The sequence below is a fragment of the Myotis lucifugus genome, unplaced genomic scaffold (genome assembly GCF_000147115.1).
Source record: "Myotis lucifugus unplaced genomic scaffold, Myoluc2.0 scaffold_6, whole genome shotgun sequence".
Taxonomy (NCBI): domain Eukaryota; kingdom Metazoa; phylum Chordata; class Mammalia; order Chiroptera; family Vespertilionidae; genus Myotis; species Myotis lucifugus.
The window spans coordinates 11,291,835-11,301,440 of record NW_005871054.1 but is presented as its reverse complement, the minus strand read 5'-3'; positions in this window follow the sequence as shown (position 1 = coordinate 11,301,440).

The following is a 9,606-nucleotide window of genomic DNA, read 5'->3' as shown; positions in this document are numbered from 1 at the left end:
TGGTTAGTCATTGTCTACTTCGTAACTTTGTTATTTGGTCAGGTGGATAGAGGCTTTGTTGATGCTTCTCTCATTGGGAGAGCCATGGGTATGAGTTTTTGCCACAGGCTGGGCATAGGGAAGGGAAGAGAGGTAAAGGCTGAAATGGAAGAAGTTCTATAATGGTATTGTGGTATGTGCGTATGTGTCTGCATATGGATCTGCTCAGGTCCAGAGCCAAGAAAGGAGGATAAATAGAAAGAGAAAATGCTCATTATTTCTGGGAATTATTGATTGGTCAAGAATTCTGTTATCTTATTTGTTTGTTTGTTTCTTAGAGAGGGAGGAAGGGAGAAAGAGAGAAACATCAATGTGGGGGATATACATCGATAAGTTGCTTCCTATACACATCCTGACCATGGATCAAACCCACAACCTAGGCATGTGCTCTGACTGGGAGGCGAACCCATAACCCTCTGGTACATGGGATGATGCTCCAATCAACTGTGCCACACTGGTCAGGGCCATTTTCAGTTATCTTGAATCGTCATAACCTGTGATGATGATGGTCTTGTGTCTCTACTTCACAGTCGAGGGATTTTGGGGAAAGTCTTGTGATACTCTATATATTTAAAGATTTATTTTTAATCTAATCATCAATATAATAATGACAGCATTTTAATTTCATGCTTACAGAGCCTTGTATGAGGAACACTTCAGACATTTATCCAGAAGTGGTTTGGGTTTTAAATGGATACTGTTTTGTTAGAAGAAAATAATGCCTCTACCAGGTAAATTTCTGGGAGAAAAAAGAAGTCATGGCTGCTTTTCTTAGTTTTCTATAGAATGCTATGCAAATAACTGTTTCTCTCTCTCTCTCTCTCTCTCTCTCTCTCTCTCTCTCTCTCTCTCTCTTTATTCTCTCCCTTCCTCCCTCTCTAAGAAACAAACAAACAAACAAATAAATAAGATAACTGAGAATTCTGATAATAAATAAATAAGATAACTGAGAAAAGGAACTGGATTCTATCCTCTGTGATTCAGGATTTCCATAATTGAGCCATGGAGAGTGTCTTGCTCTCTCTCAGAGTAATTTGTGTTAACCCAGAATTCATTGAAGGAATTGAATTGTAGCCTTTCTCATATGAGAATCTCTGAAGACTCTTTATCCTAGCCATTGTCTATATCTTTTTATTGGAACTGAACAAATAAATTAGACAAAGATTTGCTATCAGAGAGGGAAAGGAACAGATAAAGAACTATGAAAGTTTGAAAAGATACATTAAGAGAAACGGTGAATTAGATGAGGGCAGGCACTGTGTCCTACAGGATATATTTCTGCGATTGTCTACTTAGTCCTCTCAGGAGTTACTGCCTTTGAGCAATTGTTGAAAGTAGTCAAATATTCTCTCTCTAGTGCTCCTGGTGAGCTTTGATTAAATTATATCGATTCTGAAATTCTCTCTTTGTTCTGAGGATGGTCAGAAAAGCTTTATAGCCTGAGCTGGGAGCAGGCATGTAACCTAGCTCTACACTCAGTCATACAGTGTGTTTTTAACAATTTCTCTTACCAAAGTTTTATTGTGTAGCCTTAATATACCTGGAGTCCCTTGGCACTGTCTTTCAGTGATGTTGTCTTTCTTCTCTGAACCTAACAATAGAGATGTCACAGGATAAAAATGATTGTTGGATTTCAACCATTTTCATTAACTAAGGCTAAAACTGTGAGGACCCTAGGGAGATAAATGTGTTTGGCTGCCCAGGTGGGAGAAATGATGGACTAGAAAGGAAGAAGGCTAGGGACATCCAAGGGATTGGCTGGCAGAGAGATTTCTAATGGGTCTTTTCTCTTCTGGTGATGTGAGCAGGCAAGCAGCAGGACCAAGCAGAAGTGGCAATACCAAGATAGTGTGAGGGCAGCTCCAGAGCCAAAGTGAGAAGCCAGTAGCTGCAATACCTCTGTACACCATGAGCATTCCCTTATCCTGTATTCTCCTTCCATCCAGTAGGCTAGGCATTGTACCATAGCTAGGCTATGCTTATGAGAACACTAGAGGCCTGGTGCATGAATTCGTGCATGAGTGGGGTCCCTCGGCTTGGCCTGTGATTGGGGCCAATTGGGGCCATCTTGCCCAGTGGCAGAGGGGGTGAGGAGGATGCGGGGGGGGGGGGGGCGGGGGGTTGGCTGTGGGAGTGCACTGACCACCAGGGGGCAGCTTCTGCATTGAGAGTCTCCGCTGGTGGTCAGTGCACGTCATAGCGACCAGCTGACCAGTCTTAAAGGTTACTTAGGCTTTTATATACACTGAGTGGCCAGATTATTATGACCACCTGACATTTGTAGGCAAATTAGCTATAATTTCACGCTGAAGTTGCTAGAGGGCCAGACCATTATAAATAGGGAAGCAGGTTGTTTACCATGACAGTAGAAGTGATTTTTTTCTGAAGATATGGGTAAACAACGTGATTTAACAGCCTTTGAACGTGGGATATATTTGAACGTGAGTGGCCAGATCATTATGACCACCCCATCAGTACTTCGTTGGGCCACCTTTTGCCTTCAGTATTGCAGCGATTCTTCTTGGCATTGACTCCACGAGATGTTGAAAGGTGATGCGAGGAATCTGACACCATACCTGATGAATAGCACTGTCCAGTTCTGTGAGATTTGATGGTTGTGGAACCAGCTGCTGGATGGCTCTTTTAACTTCATCCCACAAATGCTCAATTGGATTGAGATCTGGTGATTGTGGGGGCCACTTAAGCAAGATAAAGTCTCCCTCATGTTCTTGAAACCACTCCTGCACAATATGAGCACTATGGCATGGCGCATTGTCTTGTTGGAAGAAGCCATCTCCATTGGGATACGCCATCAACATGATAGGATGAACTTGATCAGCAATGATACTTAGGTATGTTGTGTTATTCAGACGTTGTTCCACACGAATTAAAGGGCCCAAATCATGTCAGGAAAACATGCCCCAAACCATAACACTGCCCCCACCAGCTTGAAGGGTTATACTCATGCATGTGACATGCATGCTTTCATGCTGTTTCCGCCAAATTCTCACTCTGCCATCTGCATGATGCAATCTGGAAACATGATTCATCGGACCACATGATTTTTTTCCAATGATCGACTGTCCAATCCTTGTGTTCATGTGCAAATTGGAGACGTTTTATCTTGGTAACTGCAGACAGCAAAGGTGTTAGAACAGGCCTTCGGCTTCCATATCCCATATGATGCAATGTATGGCTAATTTGCCTACAAAGGTCAGGTGGTCATAATAATCTGGCCACTCACGTTCAAATATATCCCATGTTTAAAGGCTGTTAAATCACGTTGTTTACCCATATCTTCAGAAAAAAATCACTTCTACTGTCATGGTAAACAACCTGCTTCCCTATTTATAATGGTCTGGCCCTCTAGCAACTTCAGCGTGAAATTATAGCTAATTTGCCTACAAACATCAGGTGGTCATAATAATCTGGCCACTCTGTATATATAGATGCTTGGAGATGAGGTGAATGGTCAGGGGAGTACATGGTGATGATCAGGGAATGGCTGAATTCAGATTGCAACCTTTGAGACTTTCTACCTTGAAGACCATCCTTCTTTAACTCACCTGGAGAACAAGCAAAGCCTAAGTTTGTTGTTGTTTTTTAAATATATTTTTATTAATTTCAGAGAGGAAGGGAGAGGGAGAGAGAGATAGAAACATCAATGATGAGAGAGAATAATTGATTGCTGCCTCCTGCACGCCCCCATTGGGGATTGAGCCTGCAACCTGGGCACATGTCCTTGATTGAAATAGAACCTGGAACCCTTCAGTCCATAGGCCAACGCTCTATCCACTGAGCCAAACCAGCTAGGGCAAAGCCTAAGTTTTTACCTCTCTCCTGAGTAGACATTATTTGCAAAGCAGTTGATAATCCTAAGGGAATGAAAGATGAACTTACAAAGAAAAAATTGGTGAGACATGTGAGGAGTAAATGTTCTCTGAAATAAATTTAACACAATAAGCTAAGCCACAGGAAACTGAATGAACAATAATTTAGCAAATAAACATAGTGATTATCTTTAAAGATAAAGGAGGATATTGAAAAAATAAAACAGAGGGAAACAAATAGGAAGAGAAACCAATTGGAGATATTACACACCTAAATATAATTGTTGAAATAAAGAATTCAGTGGATTGGCTACATATGAGAATGGGTCCAGCCAAAGAACATATTAGACTAAAATGTTGAAACAGGAATTTTCTCAGAAAGTGTTGGAAAAGGATGACAAGATGGCAAGTTGAGAGATGCGAAGGACTGAAGTAGAAGTATAAATTTCCCTCAACAGAATCATAGAAGAAATACCTTTAACTAAAGACACAGAGAGTATTGTGTAGAAGAGGTGACTTCAGGCAGAGATGTGCCAGGGACAGTAAAAGATATCAAAGAAAAAGAGAAAATTCTGAAATATTTCAAAGATGAAAAGCACATTACCCATAGGAATAAGAAAATCTTATTATAATCATACTTTATATAACTATACTTATATACTTTATATACTTACTAGAGGCCTGGTGCATGAAATTCATGCACGGGTGCAGACCCTAGTCCTGGCTGGTGATCGAAACATGAGCATCTGGTGTGGAAAGACAGGTCCCAGCTGACCTCTGGGCAGCACATGGACTCCCAGGCCTCTGTGTGCCCCTCTCCTCCTGAGTCACGGTGCCTGAGTCCCCACGTGGAGATGCGGTGAGTGTGGCCGGATGCCGTGGGCTGGGGCACAGCATGGGCCTCTGGGCTGCCCAGCAGCGCTGCATGCAACCTGAGCGGGCAGCGTGCTCTCTCCTGGCTGGCCTCACAGACCGGCTCCTGTGCGAACCCTGCGGTCCCTGTGGCTCACTCAAAAGAGGCCGCGTGGGTGTGGGGCGGGCTCCTTGTGGGTGCCCAGCACCTGAGCATGGGGGCTTCCCTGGCACATGAGCCCTGGCATCCCGGGGGTGGGGTGAGTAGCAGGGGGAGTGAGAGTGAGCTCGGAGGACACCCTGCATTCTCACCACACCTCTGTCCCCATCACCCTTGCCCCCAGGTAGCCAGTGAAAGGTCACAGCGCATTGGTGATGCCGTCATGTTCCATGCCACTCCCTGGTGGTTAGTGCATGTCATAGCCAGTGGTTGAACTCCCGGTCGAGGGGACAATTTGCATATTAGGCTTTTATTATCTAGGATATGTTTAATCAACAGCTGTACTTGATATGGGAAAGCAGTGAATCAATATCTTCAAAGTGTTGAAGAAAATTAGAATTTTATAATGAGCAAAACTATTATTTAAATGTGAGGTTGCAATACAGATATTTTGAGGCATACAACATCTCATAGTAATGACATCTGTGTAACCACCACACAGAGCAGACTGCTTCCATCACTATTCAAAGTACCCCTTTCAGTCAAAACCTTACCCCAAGACAAGCATTTTGGACTTCAGTCACCACACATTAATTTTGCTTATTCTTAAACTTCATATAAATGGAATCATATGGAATTTGGTCTTTTGTGTCTGGCTTCATTAACTTCATGTAATGTTTTTGAGATTCATCAGTGTATGGTATGGTATTTCTACGGCTGAGTAATATTCCATTGTTTAAAAATACCAAAATTTATTTATCCATTCACCTTTTATGTACATTTGCATTTGGAAATGTTTTTGGTTTTTATGAATAAGGCTACTATGTACATATTTTTTATGATGTATTTTTAAAAAATTCTTTGATATCCTTTACTGTTTTCCTCTTATTTATTGGATTGTTTATCTTTTTATTGTTCATTTGTAGGAGTTCTTTTATTCTGGATATGAATCCTTTGTCAGAGATATGTATTGAGAATATTCTGTTATTATTGGCTTTACATATTTAGGTGCTAAGCTGTTGGATACATAAATATTTACAATTGTTATATATCCTTGATGGATTGACCCCTTTGAAATGCCCTTCGTTGTCTCTTTTGACCCTTTTCAGCTTAGTGTATTTTGTCTCTTGTGAATATAGTTACTTCTTTCTTTGGGTTGCCATTTACTTGAAAAACCTTTTTTCCCATCCCTTCACTCTCAGTCGGTGTGTATCCTCAAAGCTAATGTGAATCTCTTGTAAGCAGCATATTGTTGGATCTTTAAAAAAATCCATTTAGCCATTCTGTCTTTTGGAGAATTTAATTTATTTATGTTTAAAGTAATTATTGGAAGAAAGGACTTACTATTGCCATTTTGTTTATTGTTTTCTGACTGTTCTATAGAGCCTTTGTTCCTTGCTCCTTAACTTGACTTGTAGTGTTCTGCTTTGACTACTTTATCATAATCTGTTGTATTTACTACAGGTTTTTCCTTTGTGGTTACCATGAGGCTTACATAAAATATCTTATTTTTGTAACATCTTATTTTAAGCTGATAACAGCTTAACTTCCTTAGCATATAGAAACATACTTCTCTCCCCATCACATTTTAGGTTATTGATGTTAAAATTTATATGTTTTTATATTGTGTGTCCAATAAAAATTATTGTAGTTATTATTTTTATTTTTTATTGGTTAATAAGATCATATAGGTTTCAAGTATACATTTCTGTGATACATGATCTATATATTGCATTGTGTGCTCACCCCCAAAGTCAAATCATCTTCTGTCACCATATATTTGCCGTTATTTTTAATACATTTTTTTTAACTTTTAAACGAATTTTAAGTAAACGATGCACCACCATAGCAATACTAGAGAATCTGACTTTGGCTATGTATTTACCATCACCAGTGAGTTTTAACACATACATGCCCATGTTTTTATGATGTTAATTAGCATCTTTTTATTTCCTCTTGAAGAATGCCTTTGGCATTTCTTGTAAGGTAGGTCTAGTTGTGATAAATTTCCACACAGATGGAATTATATGTTCCCTGGGCCATTTCCTAAGCTAGTCTCTACAGGGAAACGAAGACATTTTACTCATTTTTATAATCCTGCTGCCTAGCACAGTACTTGCTCCTGAGTAGGTGCTTAATTAACATATGTTAAAAGAAAAATTGTTGTTTGAGCTGAGTTTTTTAAAAAATATATTTTTTATTGATTTCAGAGAGTAAGGGAGAGGCAGATAGAAACATCAATGATGAGAGAGAATCATTGATTGGCTGCCTCCCACATGCGTCCTACTGGGGATCGAGCTGCAATCTGGGTTTGTGCCCTGACCTGACTGGGAATAAAACCGTGACCTCCTGGATCAAAGGTCAACGCTCAACCACTGAGCCATGCCAGCTGGGCTGAGCTGAGTTTTTGAGTTTTTATAGATGAGGTGGGCTTATTAGGCAGGCGGATACAGGGTGGGTCTTCTAGGTAGGTGGCATAGCAAGTGCAAAGGCATGACAGCCTGAAAGACAGGCAGGTTATAGGAAAAAAGGTTGCATTGAGAAAGGTGATAGAATAGTGAGGGAGCCAGGGAGCAGATTTTTGAAGGGGAAAACCTCTGGGATGGGACAATTTCTGGAAATTCTAAGATCAGGCCGCATGTTACCAAAGTCCATGAAGGTGTAAGGCACTGGGAATGAGTAAGCCAAAGAATTGTGAAGCTGAGGTCTAGGCTGGGGATCCATGTGGATGCTGAAGTCACCATGAAGGTGCAGAACTGGGGAAGGAGGCATAGACAGAGGTTTTAATAAATACCTTTTGTCTGGGGTTTTATAATGTGGTGGAATTCTCCGAGGACAGAGCAGGGTCGACATGGATGTATCCCAAATGAAAGTGACAATACTGGCCTGTGAACTGAGAAGGAATAGGCTGATTTTTAGGTCTTTTCGATTCAACAGCCCCTGGAAAACTGTTCCCAAAGGTGCGATGAGAAGGATGAGTCTCCTTTTGAGTCACAACCACCTTCCTGTTACCTCCTAACTGGATCTGGCTTTACCTGGAGGCTGCCACGGTGGGGAGATGGCATGTTGGAGGGACTTGCTGTGCCTGGTTTGTCTCAATGTCAGCATTGGGTTTTCCTGCCTCTGGCTGCCTTGATGGGCCCACAAGAGATGAGAGACCTCATGCTCTCACAGGCTAAGAGTGACTGTGGGCAAGAGAAGCATTTGGGATCCTGCAAACCTTCCTTTCCCCTGCCATTCTCCCCACTGCACCCCATCCCCTCACTGCTATGTGAATGCTATTGTGATTGCAATTTGTATATTGAAGGATTATTATATGAACTTTGTATGGTTGGTCTAAAAATAAAAAGCACTTCATCTAGGGGGGAAAGCTGCCTGGGAAACCTTGACTAGTTTCTCAGTAGTGGGACGGGAGGGCACCAATTCATCTCTATTCCTCATGCAGACCATCATGAACACCTGCAGGACTCAGGACTGGGTGCCAGTGGAGGTACTGGCTCCCTGCTCCTCCCTTTCCTTCCCATTCTAATCCCATCCTGCATGCATGGGGGCTGCACCTCTGGGCTCTATCAACACCCTACAAACAGTGATCCTGGGGGTGTGCACATTGGGGGTGTGGCTCACTGTAGGGAGGACAAGGCAGACCCTGAGTATTTTGGCAGGAGATTTCGGGACCACAAGTATCAGCGTGTTCAATGCAGGCTGGGTGGTCATGTCCCCTGGACCTTGTGGCTGCTGGGCTCCCTAGCTGTGGGTGGGGCATGGCCGAAGTGGGGCCTCATAGTGGTGTCTTGGGCAGGTCTAAGGGCACTTCTGACCTCGTAGTGTTTCATTTGTGAGATGACTGATGATGGCAGAGAAAGGGCTCTGGCCACTTTTCATACGAATGGGCCCTTATAGGGATGAGCAAAAATACACTTAAAGGTTATGCCCTTCTTGAGGAAATACCTTAGAGTGTTCAAACTCCTTCTTATGGACCTTGGCCCACAGCCAAGTTTCGCCTGTGACTTAGGGCTCTCCTGGGTTAGAGTGCACTTCATGGACTTTTACTCTCCCCCTGGCTTCTGCTGAGCTCAGCTGCAGGCCAGCCAGGGTGGCCCTGTTAGGATCAGGAGGAGAAATGGTGTTGCAGGGAATTAATAAAAATCCTGCTCACCTGAGTGCCGTACTGTGCTCCATTTTCCTTGTTCATCTGATTAACATCACACCATCGTGGCTTCCCTGGGACCTTTCTCTCACTGGCTGTGTGAGAACACAGTAGCCGTCAGCAGCTGGGCTAGTCCTGCTGCCAGAGGTGTCTGACATGGCCACTGCCCTTCATTCATGCTAAGACTGGTGTTTCCAGTATCTCTACTGTTATGTACCTCCAGCAAGGGGACAGTAGGCAACTTAAATTCTAATCTTGCTATGCCTCCTGTTAGCTGCATGGCCCTGGATAGGTCACTAAACCTCTAAATGTGATTTCTTCTCTCATAACAAGAGAATCCATCTACCTCACAGGAACATTTTAAGGATCTAATGAGCCAGTGCAAGTCAAAGTCTTCTAGAATGTGTAAAGCCCATTGAAATTTAGGAGATTATTATCACTGTGGTGTGAATCATTTATCATTTCCCTTGCAAAGTGACAGCTCTGCAGGAGAGCAGCTTTGCTCTGGGGAGGGTGGAGAGATGATGAGGATGAAAGAGGGGCTGGGGAATCCAGAAGGAGGAGGAGGAGGAGGAGAA